Source organism: Scylla paramamosain, chromosome 25 (genome assembly GCF_035594125.1).
Source record: "Scylla paramamosain isolate STU-SP2022 chromosome 25, ASM3559412v1, whole genome shotgun sequence".
NCBI classification, from domain to species: domain Eukaryota; kingdom Metazoa; phylum Arthropoda; class Malacostraca; order Decapoda; family Portunidae; genus Scylla; species Scylla paramamosain.
Genome location: NC_087175.1, coordinates 20,125,893 through 20,145,892, shown reverse-complemented (window position 1 = coordinate 20,145,892; position 20,000 = coordinate 20,125,893). Strand labels below are relative to the sequence as shown.

The 20,000-nt window shown below is 40.1% G+C and overlaps 1 protein-coding gene across 4 annotated transcripts in view; it reads right to left on the bottom strand.

The window, feature by feature from the left end:
* The window catches only part of LOC135113337 (cell adhesion molecule DSCAML1-like), a 310,112-nt gene that overhangs the window by 261,559 nt on the left and 28,553 nt on the right, over window positions 1-20,000 (bottom strand). For all 4 annotated transcript variants that reach the window (XM_064028581.1, XM_064028578.1, XM_064028577.1 and 1 more), the window contains exon 2: window positions 3,946-4,040. The gene's annotated coding sequence lies outside the window, so the exon portion shown is untranslated. The remainder of the gene's footprint in view (window positions 1-3,945; window positions 4,041-20,000) is intronic.

The window sequence follows — 20,000 nt, the reverse complement described above, 5'->3', positions numbered from 1 at the left end:
AAGTTGGTTCACAAATGAGATAGGAAGATGTTGGTTGTCAGAATAGCGTCAGATGACTGGAATAAACTTGGTATTCAGTTTTTTAGTGCTGTGTCGATAAGGAATGGTAGAAAAGTAGATAAATTTAAGGTTATGAGTGATTGATGGGTAGAAATTATGTATGTTTTCATAAAGGAACTGTTACGTTTAGTGCTTAGGATTTTTTGCAGCTTCCCTTATGTTCTTTTGTACTTCAGTATTCTCATGAGGTATTCCACTTCCATATAAAGTCAAAACCTGAATCTCAATCGACACTGCAGAAACTAATTAAAGAATATTGTATTTTCATTATCATCTAGATTATATATGACAAGTAATAAGAGAAAAAATAAGCAGAAGGATGGTGGTAGTAGTAGTAGTAGTAGTAGTAGTAGTAGTAGTAGTAGTAGTAGTAGTAGTAGTAGTAGTAGTAGTAGTAGTAGTAGTAGTAGTAGTAGTAAATGAAAATAAGATAGAAAAAGAAGAGGGAGAAAATATAGAGAAAAACCAAGAAGGAAAAAGAGAAGCCCTATTACTTTCCGTCACCTTCGTGCATTACTCTGACTGACTCGCTGTAATGAAAACACGCACACGAGACACGAGGCCAAGTTTCCCTGTACCTTCATTGCCTGCGTCTCATAGAGTGCAGCAGCAGCTTGCTCGTGTCTCGCCTTCCCCTTCCCTCGCTCAGCCATTTGGACGCATTTTTGTCCGTGTTTTCCTTAAGATGACCTAAGTTTAAACTGCCCCCAATTAGCTTCCTCTCGCCAGTAAAAGTGAGAAGGGCTTTTTTTTTGTAGCGAGAAATTACTGGGCGGTGATCTTATATCTGAAAGGAACACTAAGGAACTCAAAGGAAGGGCAAATGCTAGTGGATTTGTTTGAGCTTACGAGAATGTGGGAAGTTGTAATGTATTACGAGTATGTAATGTAGGTAGGAGAGGTAGGATTGTACAGGCGAAGGGTTCATCTTGTATACACACACACACACACACACATACACACACACACACACACACAAGAAATAGGAGGGAAAAATTTACATATAGAATAAAAATATGCAAGAATAAATACAATCAAATAAATAAGAAAACTGGACCAAATAACTGTAGCTTAAACCCTACAAATACAACCTGGTAAACACACACACACACACACACACACACACACACACACACACGAAATATATTGCACACAGAAAGACAAATCACAGAATAATAACACGCAATAAAAAACATGATGTTGGACACACACACACACACACACACACACACACACACACACACAGTGACGCCATAACACAACCGCCACAAGAAGCAACGCACGGCGCCACAAAATATGACGCAATAATTTCTGTTCATCGGTAAAGTTATGAAATTTATCTTGCCTTAAAAGTGATTAATTTTACTTTTTAATACGTACTCGTGAATCTGTTAAATCGCAGAGAGAGAGAGAGAGAGAGAGAGAGAGAGAGAGAGAGAGAGAGAGAGAGAGAGAGAGAGAGAGAGAGAGAGAGAGAGAGAGAGAGAGGAGAGAGAGAGAGAGAGAGAGAGTGTTAATAGCTCTCAAACACCACATATATTAACAAAAAGAGGAATTTAATGCTTTAATACTTCCACATGTTCGTTTTTTTTCCATGTGAAGGAGACTAGACAAGGCACAAAACACGGAAAAAAGAGGCACCTGAATTCTCATACCCAGAATAAATAAGAAAGATTACCTAATACATTACACGCGTTTATTAAAATATGTGCTTTAATATTCCTAGTTAGATCCAAATGTATAATAATGTCTTAAAATGATAATTTCTTTTTTGTATTGAATATTTTATTTTACATTTTACGTGAGCTGGTATAGTGAATTTTGAATCGTAAAACTTTTAGTGAAATATTATCTACTTATGTACTCATTTTTATATGCATCTCTATATCTATTATTCAGTTTATCAATCTACCTTCATATTCATCAATCGATGTATTAACAATTTATCTACACATGTATTCATTCATCAATCAGTATTTTTATGTATCTCTCTACTTATCCATCTATTTATTTTTGTCCACCTATCAATCTATCTATCAACCCTTCTGTCTATCTATCCGCTTACCCATCTACCTGTTCATCTGCCTATCGTCCTTTGTTTGTATATATGTATTACATAAGAATGCTTCTAAGTAACTAAACCAAACTATTCCCACCACAAAGACAAACAAGCAAACAAGGAAGAATGCACACAAAGCAACACCACCACCACCACCATCACCACCACTACCACCACCACCATCACCACCACTACCACCACCACCACCACCACATACAAAATTCATCCAGGGTAGTCACAAACAAAAAAAAAAAAAAAGTCCAATAGAAAAAAAAAGAAAAGAATAAATAAAACACAATACACACACACACACACACACACACACACACACACACGTAGCAATAAAACGAAACAAAAAAAAAAAACCACGTAAGCAACATTATCTCCCCTCTCATATTCTCCATTTTATTTCCTATTTTTTCCTCTCTTTTTTTTCACTGATTCAGATATTCCGGCATTATCATGTAACATAAATTCCTTCCCTTCATAAAACAATAAGTTATTGAGGCTAATTCAGCAGTTGTGATGGACGGCTGGACGAGGGCGAGGCTGGCAGGGGGCGGCAGGGTGAGAGAGATGCGAGGGTCGAGGCTTATCAGAGCAATGGAGGAGGCAGGAGTGAAGATGACAGGGAAGGGAGAGATGGAAGGTGTATGGTGATATTGGCAAGGAGAGGCATAGATGGGAGGTTGGCAGAGGCAGAGATGGCAGGGGTGGTAGGGGATAGAAAGGTAAGAAAGATAGGTACGGATAACAAGCACGGTGGTGTGTGGGTTAATATTGGCAGGGGAAGACTGACAGGGGTAGGGAGGCTGACAGGGATAGGGAGAAGGCTGGAAGGGGTAAAGCTTGTATGAAGATGATGTGAATGGGTGGAGACTAGAAGGGAGGAGGAAAGATAGAGGGAGTTACTAGCAGGGTGATGTAAGGAGTAATACTGGCAGAGTACGGCATAGTTGGAGACTGGCAAAGAAGAGACAGGGTTAGGGCTTGTATGAATGGGTGAGGATGAAAGGAAAGGGAGCGGAGAGGCGTTACTGGCAGGGTGTAGAGACAAGTGATATTTGCAGAGTAAGAGGGTGTAGAGGTAAGTGATATTGGCAGAGTAAGTCATTGATGGAAAACGGGCAGGGGGAGGGAGAGGCAGGAGGGAGGGGAGATATCGTGGAAGTCTATGCAATGACGTCAAGAGATAATCAAGGAATGGAAATCGAGACAAACAGTGAGCCAACGCAGAAGTGAAAAAATGACGGTAGATAGATAGATAGATAGATAGATAGATGGATGAATAGATATAAACTCTAACTCCTTGCTTCTGTGTTTCCTCCTTCCTATGACTTTCCTATGGTTTCCTATGGTTTCAAGACACTTATCCTGTAAATTTTGACTATCATTTTTGACTCTGTTCGGAGACTGGCACCTCAGTGAGCCTTTTTTAATACAGTTTTGTTGCCCTTCGCCGGTGCCCTTCCTACATAAAAAAAAGATAGATAGATAGACAGATAGATAGATAGATAGATAGGTAAACATATAGGTACAGACATAGAAGAGAGATAGATAAGTAGATAGACAGGCAGGCAGGCAGACAGATATGTAGATAAAGATAGATAGATACGTAAATAGGTAGATGGATAGATAAGAAAGAAAAGTGAAAAAAAAAGAAAAGAAAGATGATCAAAAAGAAAAAGACACGAATGAGGATGAGGGGATGGCAACAAAAAAAAAACTGTTAGAAAGAAATAAGGAAAGAAAAAAACGGAAAAAAAAATAAAGAGCCGAGGATAAAGAACAGGATAAGATAAGAGCACAGATGGATAAATACTCACCAGGCGGAGGCACACAATTGGAGGCAGGCAGGTGGACACAGACAGGTATTCTCTGCCCAGGTTAGTGAAGTGTACGGCTTGTGGTCTGAGATCGACTGGAAGATAAAACGGGAATAAGTTAGCCTCGACACTTCATTCAGTCCATTCAGTCACTCTAGAGAACAAAACGATAGTGATATTGACAGGGTAAGGCTGGGAGGGATAAGAGAGGCAGGGGTGCAGGGTGGGGCTTGCATGGGGAGAGGATAAAATTGATAGGATGGTGTGTGTGGGTTGGTATTGGCAGGATAATGGATAAGTAGAAGGCTGGCATGGGTGAGGGAAAATGATGGTAAATATATAGAAAAATGATGTGATGACCAGATTCTTGATATCAAAATTACATATATATAAAAAAAACAAAAGTGTTCCAAGTGTTTTTATTCTACTAAGGTCACTCTAGAGGACAAAAGACGAAAGGAGGGGAAGACAAGAGAAAAATTATAAATGTATAGATTATGTAATGCCTAGATTCTTGACATACATACATACGTAAATACAAAAAGGTTCAAGTGTTCTCTTCAACTATAGTCTGAATACAGTAAAATCCCTCTTATCCGGCATTCGAGTATCCGGCAGCTTCAAGTATCCGGCACATTTTTCCCCGAGCCCTAAAATCAATAAAAAATCAACGTGTACTCATAAAATCGATTAAAATTCCCGCGCGAGGCATACTTTGTCCCCTCGCCACCAGAGCGCACTGCTTCGCGCCATCCGCAGCCCACTGCACTGTGTTTACTCAGTGACTCAGTCCTGCGTGTGCACTGTTTATCGCCTGACGCCTTCATCATGCTTAAAGTTGTAGAAAAGAGGAAGCGTGTTGTGCTTACACTTAAGCAGCTGATCAGATCAGCTGCTGATTAAAATCAGCTGATCTTTGTTATGGTAAGATGCGTGAGTGTAGGGTGGTGATTGTGGACATAATTTCACTTCTATTCAAATATCCGGCAATATTCAAGTATCCGGCATGTCGGCGGTCCCGTTGATGCCGGATAAGAGGGATTTTACTGTACTTCCTTGTACTGGAAAATTATTACGTATTTATTTATTTTTTTCACTTTCTTTCTTTCTCTCTTATTTTATCTCCTGTTTCTTCCTCCTTTAGCCTTTTCATTATTACTCGTCTTCTTTTATATTTGTTTTTATCTTTATTTTCCTCTCTTCTTTCTTTTTTTCGTCTTTTTTCCTTCGTTATTATCCGTTCTTCTTTCATTTATTAATACCTTCTTTTTTAATCTTTTTATCTCCTCTTCCTTCCCCTTTTCGTCTTTTTTCTATAATTACTTTTTTCTCTTATTCCTTATCTTCATATTTTTTTCTTTCTTCTCTGTCTCCTCTTCCTTATTTTCATATGTTTTTTTTTTTTTTCTGTTCTTTTTTTATCCCTTGTGGAAAGAAAGGGGAAGAGACAGAAAATGCATGTTAATCTTGGCACTTCATTCCGTCGCTCTCGAGAAGAAAAGACAAGAGGGAGAGGAGAGAGAAGAGAAAAAAAGATGAATATATAGAAAGATTATGTAATCACTCTGCCGCACAAAGGACGTTATGAAAGAGAACATTTTTGAACACTTCTGTATGCAAGTATGTGATTTTAATGACTAGAATTTTGAAAGTCTCTCCTTGTACAGTAATGATTATATGTATACTGTATTTTTATTTTTTTCGTTTTTCGTATTCTTATTTGATAGTTTTGTTCTTTTTTCCCCTCTTCCCTCCTCCTTATGTATTCTTTTTTTTCATTATTATTCGTCTTTCTTATGTCTTGTATTTATTTTTTTCTTCTTTGTCTTATTTCTTCTTCCTTTCGTCTTTTATATTATTTGATTCTTTTTTTTTGTATTCATAGTTTCTTTTCTTTTTTCTCCTTCTTCCTTCCTTTCGATTTTTCTTTCCTTACTTTTTTTTATCTGCTTTTTTTTCCTTTTCCCTCTCCTTTTTCCTCTCGTCCTTTGCCGCATTTTTTTTTTTATATTTCTTGTTTCCATATCTGATTTTTTTCTTTTCCCTCTACTCTTCCTCCTTTCGTCCTTTCTTTCATTATTATTCATCTTTCCTCCTTCCAATATATGCACTTGCTTTTACTCCTCTGCTTTTTTCTTCCTCCTTTCGTCTGTTTCTTTCATTATTACTTTTCTTTCTTGTATCTCTACAGGCATTTCTTTATCCTCCCCTCTTCCTTCCTCCATTCGTTTATTGCTTTCATTATTATTCGTCTTTCTTCTTTCGTGTATATTGCTTTTACTTCTCTGCTCTCTCTTCCTATTTTATCCTTTTCTTCATTTTTTTTTTGTCTCTTCTTTTTTTTTTTCTATTTATATCAGCTTTTGCCGTGAGGTCCTAAGACAAGAGGGAACACTGATGCATGGGAAGGACAGATAATGACAGTTATATTGGTGTGTAAAGGAAATGACTTGGTACCTTATGTGCGACTCCCACTACTACTACTACTACTACTACTACGTCTTAGAACAGGATGGAGCAGGTAAGAAGACGTGAATCAATCTCTCTCTCTCTCTCTCTCTCTCTCTCTCTCTCTCTCTCTCTCTCTCTCTCTCTCTCTCTCTCTCTCTTTATATATTTTGTATTATTTCTCTCTCTCTTTATATATTTTGTATTATTATGTTATATTTGTATCATTTTGCTTTGTTCTTCAGTCCAGTATTTTTCAATTCTCTTGCTTATATGTTGCATTACATTTCCTTTATTTTGTAAGCATTTTTCGGTTATTCTTTAAAAAGCTTTGGTATGTACTAATACTAGTGTTGAGTAAATGTTTCTCACACACACACACACACACACACACACACACACACACACACACACACACACACACACACACACACACACACACACACACACACACACACACACACACACACACAAAGAGAGAGAGAGAGAGAGAGAGAGAGAGAGAGAGAGAGAGAGAGAGAGAGAGAGAGAGAGAGAGAGAGAGCAAAAGCAGTGACCTCACGAGTAACCCCTACAAGTTTACTTAAGCCCTACACACTCCAACAACAACAACAACAACTACATACCCAATTAGATCACAACACAACAACATCACAACTTAGAACAACCAAACAATAATACACCGTTCCCATAATCCCTTATTGTTTTCCACGTATGTTAATCTGTACATATAACCTGTCCGCTCGTGCCATTGTCGTGTATGTTAATATATGCATCTCTCAGTTGGTAGACGGCGAGAGGCAAAGTGAAATGAAATATGGAGAAGGAGAGAAGCAGGTTTAGTTTGATATCTCGTGATGAAAGGCCTCTGATGAGTGTTGGGATGAGACACTCGCTCTGGAGGACTGGCAAGGACTGGCTGGAAGGAGCGGGAGCTTTACGTGTCGTTCCCAGTGATGCTTGAAAATTACTTTACTCGTACTATAGAATATTGTTACTAATGCATGTGTGTAAGGGGGAGAGCAGGTAGGTGGGGTGTGGGTGGATGGGGGAGAGAAGGTAGGTGGGGTGTGGATGGATGGGTGGATGGGGGTAGTATCTTATTGTGGTGTTAAGGGACTGAGTTATACGAGTATTTTTATAGTTTTGTGAAGCTTTGTGAGGTTGTGTGTGTGAGAGGATGTAGTAGTAGTAGTAGTAGTAGTAGTAGTAGTAGTAGTAGTAGTAGTAGTAGTAGTAGTAGTAGTAGTAGTGATCCCATATTGGCAATAATTCATCATATTCATCACATCGTTAAGAAAATACCAAATTCGCATAATCCTGTATAAAGAAACCGCAGCCTCAAACAGAATGCAAGCACGTTCTGATCACAAACCATCCCAGAAAAAAAAATGCCTTCTTAAAAAATAAACAAGAAATAATAACAAAAATAATCCAAAATCCACACTCAGTAACACCAACGAGAAGGAAAAGAAAAACAAGAGTACAAAAAAAAAAAACACTACCACTTTATCTTGAATTCCCAAAGACCTAAACTACCTCAACTTTTAAAAGCGTCCCCCCCCCAACACACACACACACACACACACACACCTACGTAACTTCACATTTCCCTAAATACCACCAGAGCGAGCGGTGTATTTCGTCTGCTGGAGAACTTCAGGAGCAAGTTAGGCTCACCAGGTGCAGGAACAAAGTTATAAGGTGTATCCCGCCGCTGGGGAGGGAGTGGGCGGGACCGGTGGGTAGACTGAAGAGCAGATGGGTGTGGGTGAGTGTTGGTAAGTGGGAATGTGTAAGGGGGGTGAAGGAGAGATGAAGGGTGGATGGTTGAGCGAGCTGGTGAGTGTGTGGAAGCAAGAGTGGGCTGGTTATAGAGTGGGAGTGGATAGGAATGCGGGTAGTGTAGTGTCAGGGAATGGGTAGGGGGAGCAGATCGGCGAGGGAGAGGGTGGGAGAGTGCATGAGAGTGGAGTGAGGGAGTGGATAAGTAAGGCAGTGTATGGGCAAGTGGGTACGAGAAAGGAAAGGGTGTGGGAGGGGGTAGGGAGTTTGTAGGAGAGTGCGTGAGTGGATGAGGGAGAGAGAGAGAGAAGTGGGTGGTTAACGAGTGGGAGTGGGAAGGGAGTAGGGGGAGAGGGAGTAAGTGGCCAAGGGAGGGAGAGGGGGGAGGGAAAGGGGAGTGGAAGAATGGGTGGCAGGCTTTTGGTGATGGCGAGACATGGGGAGTGAGTTTGCCTCTGCGTGTACAGGAGGAGGACGAGGAGGAGGAGGAGGAGGAGAAAAGAAGATAAAGATGAAGAAGGAAGAGAAAGAGGAAGAGAATTACAAACGATTACAAAAGAAAACCAAACAACAAATCTTTTGAATAAAGCAAGGAGGAGAAAAGAAGAAAAGAGGAAGAGAAAGACGAAGATAAGTAGAAGGAAAACAAAAGAAGAGAAAGGGAAAGAAAAGGAAAAGAGAGAAAAAGAGAAGGAAGAGAAAGAGGAAGAAGGAAGAAAAAGAGGAAGAGAAGGAAGAAAGAGGATGCAAAGGAAGAGGAAAAGAAAGATGAGAAAGAGGATGAAAAGGAAGAGGAGAAAGAAACAGGAAGAAAATAGACAAAAGAGAAAGAAGAGAAAGAGGATGAAGAAGAGAAGCAGGAACAGGAGACCCATACTTGAGATATTCCAGATTCTTGGGACCAACAATTAATAATATGGCAATTCAGTCTGTTAAGTAACTTGTGACCCGCCCACCGAGCAGCCAGCAGTCCCAAGCTTCAACGAGGAGGATGAGTGAAGCCCTGTTAAACCTTTAGTAGACTGGAGCCTCACCCCTCAGTGTTACTTAGGTCACAGGAATAGGAGAGGGACAGAGATAGGAGGGAGAGACTGACATGACTGGGAGGAGGAACAGGGAGAGTAGAGAGAGGGTGACTGATGGGAATGGGTGAGGAAGAGATAGGAGAGGGACGGATAGGAATGGGAGAAAAAGAGATAAGAGTGAGAGACTGACATGACTGGGTGGAGGAACAGGGAGAGGGAGACTAATAGGAATATAGGGGTGGGAGAGGAACAGAGAGGAGAGAGTTATTAGCCTTCTTTCCAATGTTCCTCTAGTTTATTTCGTCCTCGACACTTTATTAAACTTAAATCTTGGCAGTGTGCAGGAGGGGACAGCTGGAAACAGTCTGATCAGTAACCAAAAATGAGGTGGAGACAATACGTGTATATATTTTTCTTCTTTCATCGTTTCCCTGGACCCATGCACGAGTCTCATTCGGTCTTCGAGCCTCCTTTCTGCCCCTTGTATCTTCCTCTTTGGTCCTCATCCTTCGCAGTTCTACCACAGTTCATGCCTCCATCTCACTCTCAACTGTTTTTTCCAGGCTGTTTCAATCGGTTCATGATTTTTCCTTAAAACACTTGCAAACAGATACAACGAATCCAACGAAGCACAATCATGAAACACTTCGAACCACGTACATGAAACCGAAGCACAAAACATACGTAGAAGCAGAGTTTGTAGAAATCATATATACACACTACACAGCACACAACAGATTGAATAATGTAGAAAGTTAAAGCTGAAGATCACAACGCATCGTCACGTCCTGTGTAACAAAAGACAATGCATGAATAAACTAGATACCACTGGTTGGGTGATGTGAAGCTTGAGTGGGTATGACAATCTATTGGCTGCCTGATATGTGACTTTTCTACTATTCGAATCGAGGTCGTTTACTATTTCTCGACATATTTTTCGAACGTAATCTCTTTCTTCTATCTCTGCTTCATTGATTCGGTAGAGAGTGAAGCTTAAGTGATCTGACAGTCTATTGGCTGCCGGACATGTAACTTTTCTATTATTCGAATCGAGGTCATTTACTCGCTATTTTTCGACACTTTCCCAATCATAATTCCTTGATTGCGTCTCCACCTCTACCTCAGGCCACACTCGCATCACCTCTAATATCCACGCGTCTCTCTAACTTAACCTTTTTACTGCTTCACATTTTCTTTTTCTTTTATCAATAACTATTTTTGTATTAAACTCTTAAACACTTCTGTAGTCAAAAAAAAAAAAAAAAAGAACCTCCTGTTTTCTCTTTTACCTCCTGTCTCCACGCAAATCATTTTTATCAATGCAGAGAAGGTTAACGAAGGGCACCCACAGCAGAGTAAAAGGGTGAATAAAGCCTTAGGGAGATATTTTTTCGTCCTGGAATATTGCAGGTTATGTAGTTAGGCATTTTTGTGTTTCTCTTTTCTAGCTATCAACATTAAGACGCTCAAGTGAGGTGCATCGTGGTCACGGAGGAGGAGGAGTCAAACATACTAGTAATACACAAAAAATCATCTGAGGTCTAATTTAGCCACTCATAAAAGGTGACGCAAGCTCCTTGAATACTGTGCCTACTGTAAACAAGGAATACAGGATAGTAAGGGGAGTCAAATAAAATCCACACCAAAATACACGTCAGGTCAAGGAATCTAGTCACTTTAAACGCGGCGAATACTGAATGCTGCACAAACTGTAAACACTGAATAACATGAAGAAAACCAAGAAAAGTTTGTCTCCTCAGCATCATCCAAAAACTTTCTTTCATCTCGCAACTCTATATAATATTGATTCAGCAAGGTCGCGCTCTAGTTCAGGAGTAGGAAATGCTTCACAGTCTATTTGTTCGTGAGCTTACCAACATGGGAAGCGTTTGGGTTAGATGGCTTACAAAAAGATTGTGGAATTGGCCCTATTGCCTTACCAGTTCTTTTTTGGTAAGCTCCTGAACGAAAAGCAGCTGCCAAAACTGATAGCGAAACATGATCACGGCTGAAGTATTTTTGTTGGTTAGCTACCGAACGAAAAAGGGTGACTGAAACTTGCCCACACTCAAAAACAAATAGCAACACGAACGGCGTAGACAAACAAACCAAATAGCAACAAATAATAGGCGTGACTCTAACCCAACTAGCAACACATAAAAGGCGTGATTCAAACTAACAGACCTAACCAGCAACACAAAATACTCGTAGGCTAACAGACTAACAAACCTAGAAAGAAACACATAATAGGCGTGACTCAAACTAAACCAAACAGCAACACACACAAGGCGTTACTCAGACAACATACCCAAACAACGACACACAATAGGCGCGACTCTGACTACAAACCTAAATTTGCAACACACAATAGGCGCAGACTTAAAAACCAAACAGCAACACAAAACTGACCTAAAACAAACTAACGAACTACAACACATTAATAATACAAAACAGATAATAAATAAATAAAAAAAAGTAAATAAGAATAAATATATATAAATAACAATACAAAAGTGACACGAACAGTAACAAGTAAGGAGCCGTAAATATAGATGAAGGGGGAAAAAAATGGCTATTTAGAGCGCCGCTTACTGACAGATAGACAGATCCACTTGGCAAGGCTTCACTAAATTGAATTCTCCCCCACAACTCACCAATCAATCAGTGGCCAGCTTCATTTCCAGGACTGTGCTTATCTGTCTCGAGGGGAAAGAGGGAGAATGCATTTCACCACAACCTTCAAGCTAATATGTTATGAGTGTGAATGTGAATATATGTACAGTTTTCTCTCAGTGGATACGGTATTGGTACACCTTTCTGTCAATAGGAAGGATACAGGTAAAGTGCTTCTCTCTGTAGGTATAATGTAATAAAGTATAAACTAACTTGCGATGGAATGACTGTAAATGTGAATGTAATGTAAATGTTCTGTTTTTTCTTTTTTTTTTTTATTACAAGAGGTATATCTTTAACTACTGTCTCCTTTATATCAACAACCATAAGTTTTTTTTTTTTTTTCTCAAACTGATGTTTTATTTGCGCTCTTCCCTGGTGTAACTTCTTTAAACTATCGTCACATTTAGTTTAACATTAATAATTTTTCCGATTGCAGTCCCATTTACTTACAACAGACAAAACCTTTCAGTCTGTCATATTTATTTCTCTATCAATCATGACTTTTCAGCTACCATCCCACTTCCTTACCTAACAAGCATAACTCTTTAACTAAAGTCCCATTTTTCTTAACAACCCATCATTACTTTAGCTCTATTAACAAACAATCATTTCAACAATCCATTTTTTTTTCTTAAACAAAACTTAAGAACTACTGTCCCATCTTCTTCCCAACAACGATATACATATACATATTTTTTTTTACTACCTTCAGTTCACTTTCTCAACAGGGGTAATTTAAGAACGTAAGAGTATTAATATTAAAATAAATGTAGGGCATGTGGTCTATACGTGATAGTCCCTGCTTGAAACATACCTACCTATTCCCACCTATCGTTTTCATCCATAAATCTGATTTTAAAGCCTACGTTTCAATATATTCTCCACCAGAGTAAGCCTACAAGTATAACTAAAACATGACTATTCCAGCAGTACTACATTATTAATTTCACGTCAATACTTCATGGTCTTTCCTGGGTGAAAATACAAATGAATCATTACAATTGCGTTGCTACCAGTACATCATGATTCCACTCCCGAAGTACATGCAATACTTTCCTCCCTCGTTAAGCCTCCGACTGGTGCCGCTTCTCATGTTAAATACTGAATTGTGGTGCAAGTTAATGTGGTGCTCGTGAAAAGATAAAGTGTTGTGGTGCAAATTATAAATAATACTGTAATGCAAGTTAAATAAAATGTGGTGGGATTTATTTATTTATCTATTTTATGCAAGGCGGGCTCTGGTCAAGGGCAACAATAAAAAAATAAATAAATAAATAAAGATAAAAAGATCCAATGAAGGTGCCAATCTCTAGCAAAACACAGTGGTGCAAATTGAATATAGCGTCACGATGCAAGTTAGGGTTTTGTCACACGATCAATGAGCAAATGTGGTGATTCAGTACAAGAGTGGAGAATTGCGTGGACACTGATCATGTACACGTGTGGAACTGAAGCACCATCCTTGCTCGAGTAGGTTTGTCAAGGATACAACACTCCACCTGAACCACGCTCGTCAGAGAGAGTAAGAAACGTGCCTGCCCACCATTAACTCAGTGGCCTTTAAGGACAGAATTTAAAAACAGGCATCAGAAGAAGTCATGAAGGACCTTATTTTTTTCAGTGTCTGTTGTCGTGTTTCTTATTCAGTGAGATCGTCAAGTTACTATAAGAAAACAAGTGTCACATTCTAATTAGCCGTTAACCCTTTAAACTTCCTCTGCTGTTTGGCATGTTGTCCCTAATTACTAACCACTCTGAGATATTTCTTCTTCTACATGCACCTCTAAACAATATACTGACTAGAAATTGCTAAACATTTTTACTTATTCATTTACTTATTTATTTATTTAACTTATTTATCTATCTATCTTTATTTATTTATTTATTTTGTGTTGATGCTTAAGCAGATTACATTGTTTTCAGTGCTGTGAATTGTTGCACATCGCAATGAAAAGGTTGTAGGATTAGGACTCGAAGTGTGAGGTCATAAAGGAAACGCTGGTGGTGATCAAACTCAACCAACCTATGTACCAAGTTGAGAGAGAGAGAGAGAGAGAGAGAGAGAGAGAGAGAGAGAGAGAGAGAGAGAGAGAGAGAGAGAGAGAGAGAGAGAGAGAGAGAGAGAGAGAGAGAGAAATACCTGGCAGCTCCCCTCTTGTCTGAAATCGTAATTGAAGTCACGGTATGTTACGGTCAGTCACGGTGAGTCACGCTGAGTCACAGTGATTGAGTTACACGGCGGCGCGTCAAGGGCAAGTGTTCAGGTATTCGTGAGAGTAATCCAGTGGTCTACACGTGAAAACAGTATAGCCTTGAACTGGTCCAGACACGTCCTCCCCTCCCACCGTCCTGCCTCCACCCTCCACCAGGCGCCCCACCCTCACCTGTCACCCTCCACCAGACGCCCCCTCTCCACCCCAACACTCTGAATATCATTACTACATCCTATATTATTTTTTCTAGACTTCCTGCATGTTAATATCAGTTGCTTATGGTGGTTTTCTGTTAATATCCCTAATACAGCGACTTAAGTATCTCGTATCCAGCACCAGCAAACGCACCACACTAAGTAAACAAGACTTCCATTATATTTACATGTCAAATCTTTCTAGACTTCCTTTCTGTTGCATAAGTTGTTTGTTTTTTTTCTATTGATGTTCCTATTACAATGACTTAAGTATTTTGCATCCTGTACCCCCAACCACATCACACTTCATATCTACACTTCCATTATATTTACTACATCTCAAATCTTTCTAGACTTCCTTTCTGTTGCATAAGTTTTTTGCTTTTTCTATTGATGTTCCTATTACAATGACTTAAGTATTTTGCATCCTGTACCCCCAACCACATCACACTTCATATCTACACTTCCATTATATTTACTACATCTCAAATCTTTCTAGACTTCCTTTCTGTTGCATATGTTGTTTGTTTTTTTTCTATTGATGTTCCTATTACAATGGCTTAAGTATTTTGCATCCAGTACCCCCAACCACATCACACTTCATATCTACACTTCCTTTATATTTACTACATCCCATATTTTTTTTCAAGAGTTAATGTTTGTTGTATTTGTTGTTTATGATTTCTCTTGCTATCCTTATCAAAATTATCTAAATATCTTGTTTCCAGCCCCTCCCACTCCACCACCACAACACTCCCAGAATATTTACTACATCTCGTATCATTTCTAGTGCTCCTGCTTGTTGTATTTGTTAAGACTGATCATTGTAATAAGAGGAGGAAAATACTAAACAACAACTACAACAGAAAGTGACTAAGAATATTCAATGCGGGCAAAAGGAAGGGAAGTAATAAATGTACACTCAGATCACTGTAATAAGAGGAGGAAGAGAAAACTTGATATTTATTATGTTTTTCCTTTCCCTCTTGCCTGCACTGAATTTACTAAACCCCATTTCTTTCTAGAGTTCCTGTCTGTTGTATCTGTTGATTTTCCTTTCCTGCTCTTATTACAATAATTAAACTATTTATATGTTGTTTCTCTCCATCTCTCTTGCATTGAATTAACTAAATCTCACCTTCTTTTTTAGAGTTCCTTAGCTGTTGTATTAATTTGCGACTGTTTTCACTTGTTGCTCTTATTTCAATGATCTACGTGTCGTGTTTCTCTCCCTTCTTGCTTGTTCTCCCCACCAGGCGCCGTCTTTCTCCCTACAACACTCCACTACCACGCTCTCTCACTCACGTTTTCCTTCTCTTGATACTTCTCCTCTCCCCCAACACCCTCCCGTCATCACACATCTTCTTGCCATCTAAACAGACCGGTGTGATTAAACAGACTTGAATCTTGAAGTTCTTTTTAAGACTTCTCTATATATATTTCAGAGTAGTAGTGTAGACAACTTAAAGACTGAAGGATCTGTTGTTGTTTATTATTCTCTATTATATTGTAGTCTCTCTCTCTCTCTCTCTCTCTCTCTCTCTCTCTCTCTCTCTCTCTCTCTCTCTCTCTCTCTCTCTCTCTCTCTCTCTCTCTTCCGCACTGCACTTCACTCCCACGCTGCCATTACCTCAAATTCTCCAACGTTTCAGTGTTTTACCGCGACTATTTTTAACTGGCTTTAGTCAAGTTGTAGTTTTCGAGTGTGCTTTTCTGATCCTGGTGATATTTTGGCAGGCCATAGTGGAAGGCTAAAGTGGAAGGTATTGGAGTTTGCAATTTATTTATTTTTTTTTTCTATTGATAGTTTAAAAGATTGTAGTGGAATTGTCAAGAGTGTTTTCGTGATTTTAGTGATAATTTTAACATGCTATGGTTAGTTAGTAGACTTTTGAAGTGTGTCACGAATTATCTAACTATAGTTTAAAACGCAAGTGGACATCACTGAATGCTAATTTGACAAGGGTTACGCATCATAAAAGGAAAAACACCAACGTGAACAAGAATGATCATCTGTAAAGCCTATGAAAATTATCCTTATGAGAGCCCGCGGCAGCCGCTTATACAACACACATACACAACAGCCTCGTTTCCTCACATATAGATAAGACATTATTAGATTTTTCCTCCAGGCTTCCCCTACTCGGCGCCGCCTCCTTCATGCCTCCTGCTTCACCACACTGCCGCTGCCTTGGCTTTGTATCCCTTTGTTCTCACGTCAGGTCTCATTTCAGAGGCCAGAGGTGATTAGCCAGGTTCTCATGGGTGTCTCTTCCTTATTAAAGATGTAGGAGCTTTAACTAGTAAATGAATTCCATATGCAAGTTAGTTTTCGGCCTTTTTCTTCCCGCATTTTTTCTGTCCCTTGCCTTGAGTTCTTATTACATAAAAAGAACCACTTTAATTTCAAGGGTTAATCTTCCATGGAAAAGTACTCAGAAAAAGGAAACCAGAATAAAATTGAGAAACAAGCACATCTGCGGAGGCCACAATAGTTTGTAGTACTCCTTGTTTGCAGCAATTTAGATTAGATAGTATGGTCAGTCTCCTATGAGAAAAAGGCTTAGAAAAGAAAAGAAGAATAAAGGAAGAACAAGACTGAGTTACAAGCACATTCTTCAAAACCACAATAACTTCCACTACAGCCTGTTCAAATTAGTGGAGGTATGATGACGAAACCTTTCATTTGGTCGTATTTGGAAACATTCAGAGCAGTACAAAAATATAGTTTGCATGGACTGACAGAGTAAAGAGAGTATAAGATTATTTTGTACTTTCTAGGCTACAGAAAAAAAAATACATACTTTAGTACAAAAAAGTTATAAAGTTATAAAGTTAAAGAATTATGGGAAAATAATGATGTTTAGCAGTGGAGTCAAGTCTTGCTGCCTTACACTGGACCAAATTCTGAAAAACTTCGGCGCCAGACCTCCATTACTTTGGAAAAAGCTATAGATGCAGTTACACGGGTTTTTAAGAGTGATTTTAAATTTCTTGTGATAGATTAACAACATTTCTACATCATTAAGTAAAGAAACACTCTTGAGAACCCAGCAAATCATCTCTGCGGCCTTTAAAGACAATCGTGATTAGACGGCAAACCGTTTCAGAACAGTAACACAACTCCATGCACCGCAACTAGATGCAACACGCAGCTGGTCTGGTCTGGCCTGGCCTCGTCTGGTTTGGTCTCCCTCGGTTCCTCGTCGGTTATTACTCGTGTAAATATAGAAAACGCTAATCGTGTACCAGGAGCACCACAGCCGGGCACCCGTAGAGAGTAATTGCCGCACGGAAAAAAAAAGAAAAACATTAAATAATCGGATGCCAGGTCTCCCTAGTGTCACCATCACTGCTGCCACAACCACGCCGCGCCTCCTAGACTGTTTCATTGAGGGTTCGCGTAATGGCGGGCTGCGTCAATCAGGCAGTTGTATAATAGGAACACTTAGCTATTTAGTGATAATTACTGGCATATAACAGCGCGGGTACTTTTCTCAGTATCGATGATCTAATCTGGTGCGTGAGTGGCACTAATTACTTCACTAATTGGAGGTGAGTCACGTGAGGCAGGTAAGGCAAAGGGGGCAGGTGAGAGGAAGGGACAGGGAGGGACAGGGAGGGATGGGTGAGGGATGGGAACGGCAGGTAAAAGGGAGGGGCTTAGGGGGAGGGGAATAAAGGTAGGGAGTTGGTAGGGGAGGCATTAGGAGGGGAGGATGGTGTGTGTGTGTGTGTGTGTGTGTGTGTGTGTGTGTGTGTGTGTGTGTGTGTGTGTGTGTGTGTGTGTGTGTGTGTGTGTGTAAGGGAAGGAAAGAGAGAGAGAGAGAGAGAGAGAGAGAGAGAGAGAGAGAGAGAGAGAGAGAGAGAGAGAGAGAGAGAGAGAGAGAGAGAGAGAGAGAGAGAGAGAGAGAGAGAGAGAGAGAGAGAGAGAGAGAGAGACCCACAATAATACCGCCAATCCCTTATATAAAAATAAACAGCCTGACATTAGCTAAGTGCCACCAAACACCGCCCTAACACAAGGTAACCTGCTGCTACACTCCCGCCGTGCATCAGGGAGCGCGGGGAGACACATGGTGATAAGGGCGCTAACACGTTTCCGGGGCCAAGGCAGCAGAACCTTCAGCGCAGCGATGTCGTCTAGATATCACTGTGCTGGTGGGTTCCTTGGCTCGCTCCCAGAGACACTAGGCACACTCAAATACCGTCATAAGCCATACACAGCATACGTATCACCGCTTAGCATTGTAGACATTTGGACGGGCTCCCTCAAAGACTACGAGAAGAAGGAAAGGGAGGTGGGAAGATGGGAAGAGGAGTGAAGGAAAGATTAGACGGTGACGGGAAGAGGAGTGAAAGAAAGTAATGGGAAGACGGGAATAACGTAAGGAAGGATCTATTTTTGTTCTATTAGTTGGCTGAATGAAGTTAGCAGAGAAGGATGTGATAGTTTGGTCACCTGTAGTCTTGGTCACGGTGTCTGAAGATTGCATCATCGTTCTCTGCCAGCTTTCCCGTCAACACTACGTAAGTTTGAACCCGTGCATGTATACCCCTTAGGAATGCACTAATTACCATTGATAATATACACAGGCAGCAATGAAGAATCACCAAATATAGTCAATTTTAAGTTTCAAATAAAATAATAAATGTTATATATTATTAGTAAAGACAAGCACACGTATTCGTAGGCAACGGTGACACAACCTTCAGCCCCGTGAACTGTAGTACTGAAAGGCCACGAGTAACCAAAGTGCCTGTTGAGAAGAGCAAATAGAGGGAATGACAGAGAACGAAATGGAGAAATTGAACTGCTGCGGAGAAACAAAGAATGAGAGCAACAGAAGAGGAGAGTAACCAATTTGAAGAGCCTGGAGAGCGCCTGTTAAGAAAAGATGTAGGGGGCGACGGGGAATGAAATAGAGAGAGAGAGCTGCAGCGGAGGAACAGAGAACAGGAGCAACGGAAGATGGGGAGAAAAAAATACTGAATGATCACACAAGGGGCCAACCCGACACTGGGGAAATGGCACAGAATAAAAACCCGTGGCCTGGTCAGTTTTTTCCATTTCCTTTCCGTCCTTCCTTCCCCCCAAACCCCATCCCGATTTCTTGTGCCTTTCCCCGCAGCCTCCAATCCACCCCCTCCCTTTTTTTTCCCTTCTTCTATAGGCAGAAGAATAGAGACTGTCAGTTCAGCTCAGTCCGCAGACTTATAAAGATACGAAGTTAATGAGGCAAACCGCCCCCCATATACCACCGTGCCCTACTTATGAAGAGGTCAGGAAACACGATGGCACACAAAGGAAGAGCAAACAGCAGCCGCAGCAGCTACCTTGGTCCTCGCGAGAATTTTGAAGGACTGATATATATGTATTATTTAACTATATCATCTAAAAATCAGAGGGAAAAGGGATGAGTGTCAGGGGGGCACAAAGGAACACTAAGAAAGAACAAAGCAGCAACTGACACGTTGGTCCTTACGATACTCTACGGGGAGTGTACTGTTTCCATGAATTATTTAACTATACAATTTAAAATGCAGTGAAAGAATGAGGGAGGATCACGAGGCACAAAAGAACACAAAGGAGGAGCAAACAGCAGCAGATACCTTGGTCCTTACGAGACTGTCTGAGAGAGTGTTTGATTTCCATGTACTGTTTATATGCTATTTAATATGCTATGAGAAACAAGACCACCTTAAAAATGCCA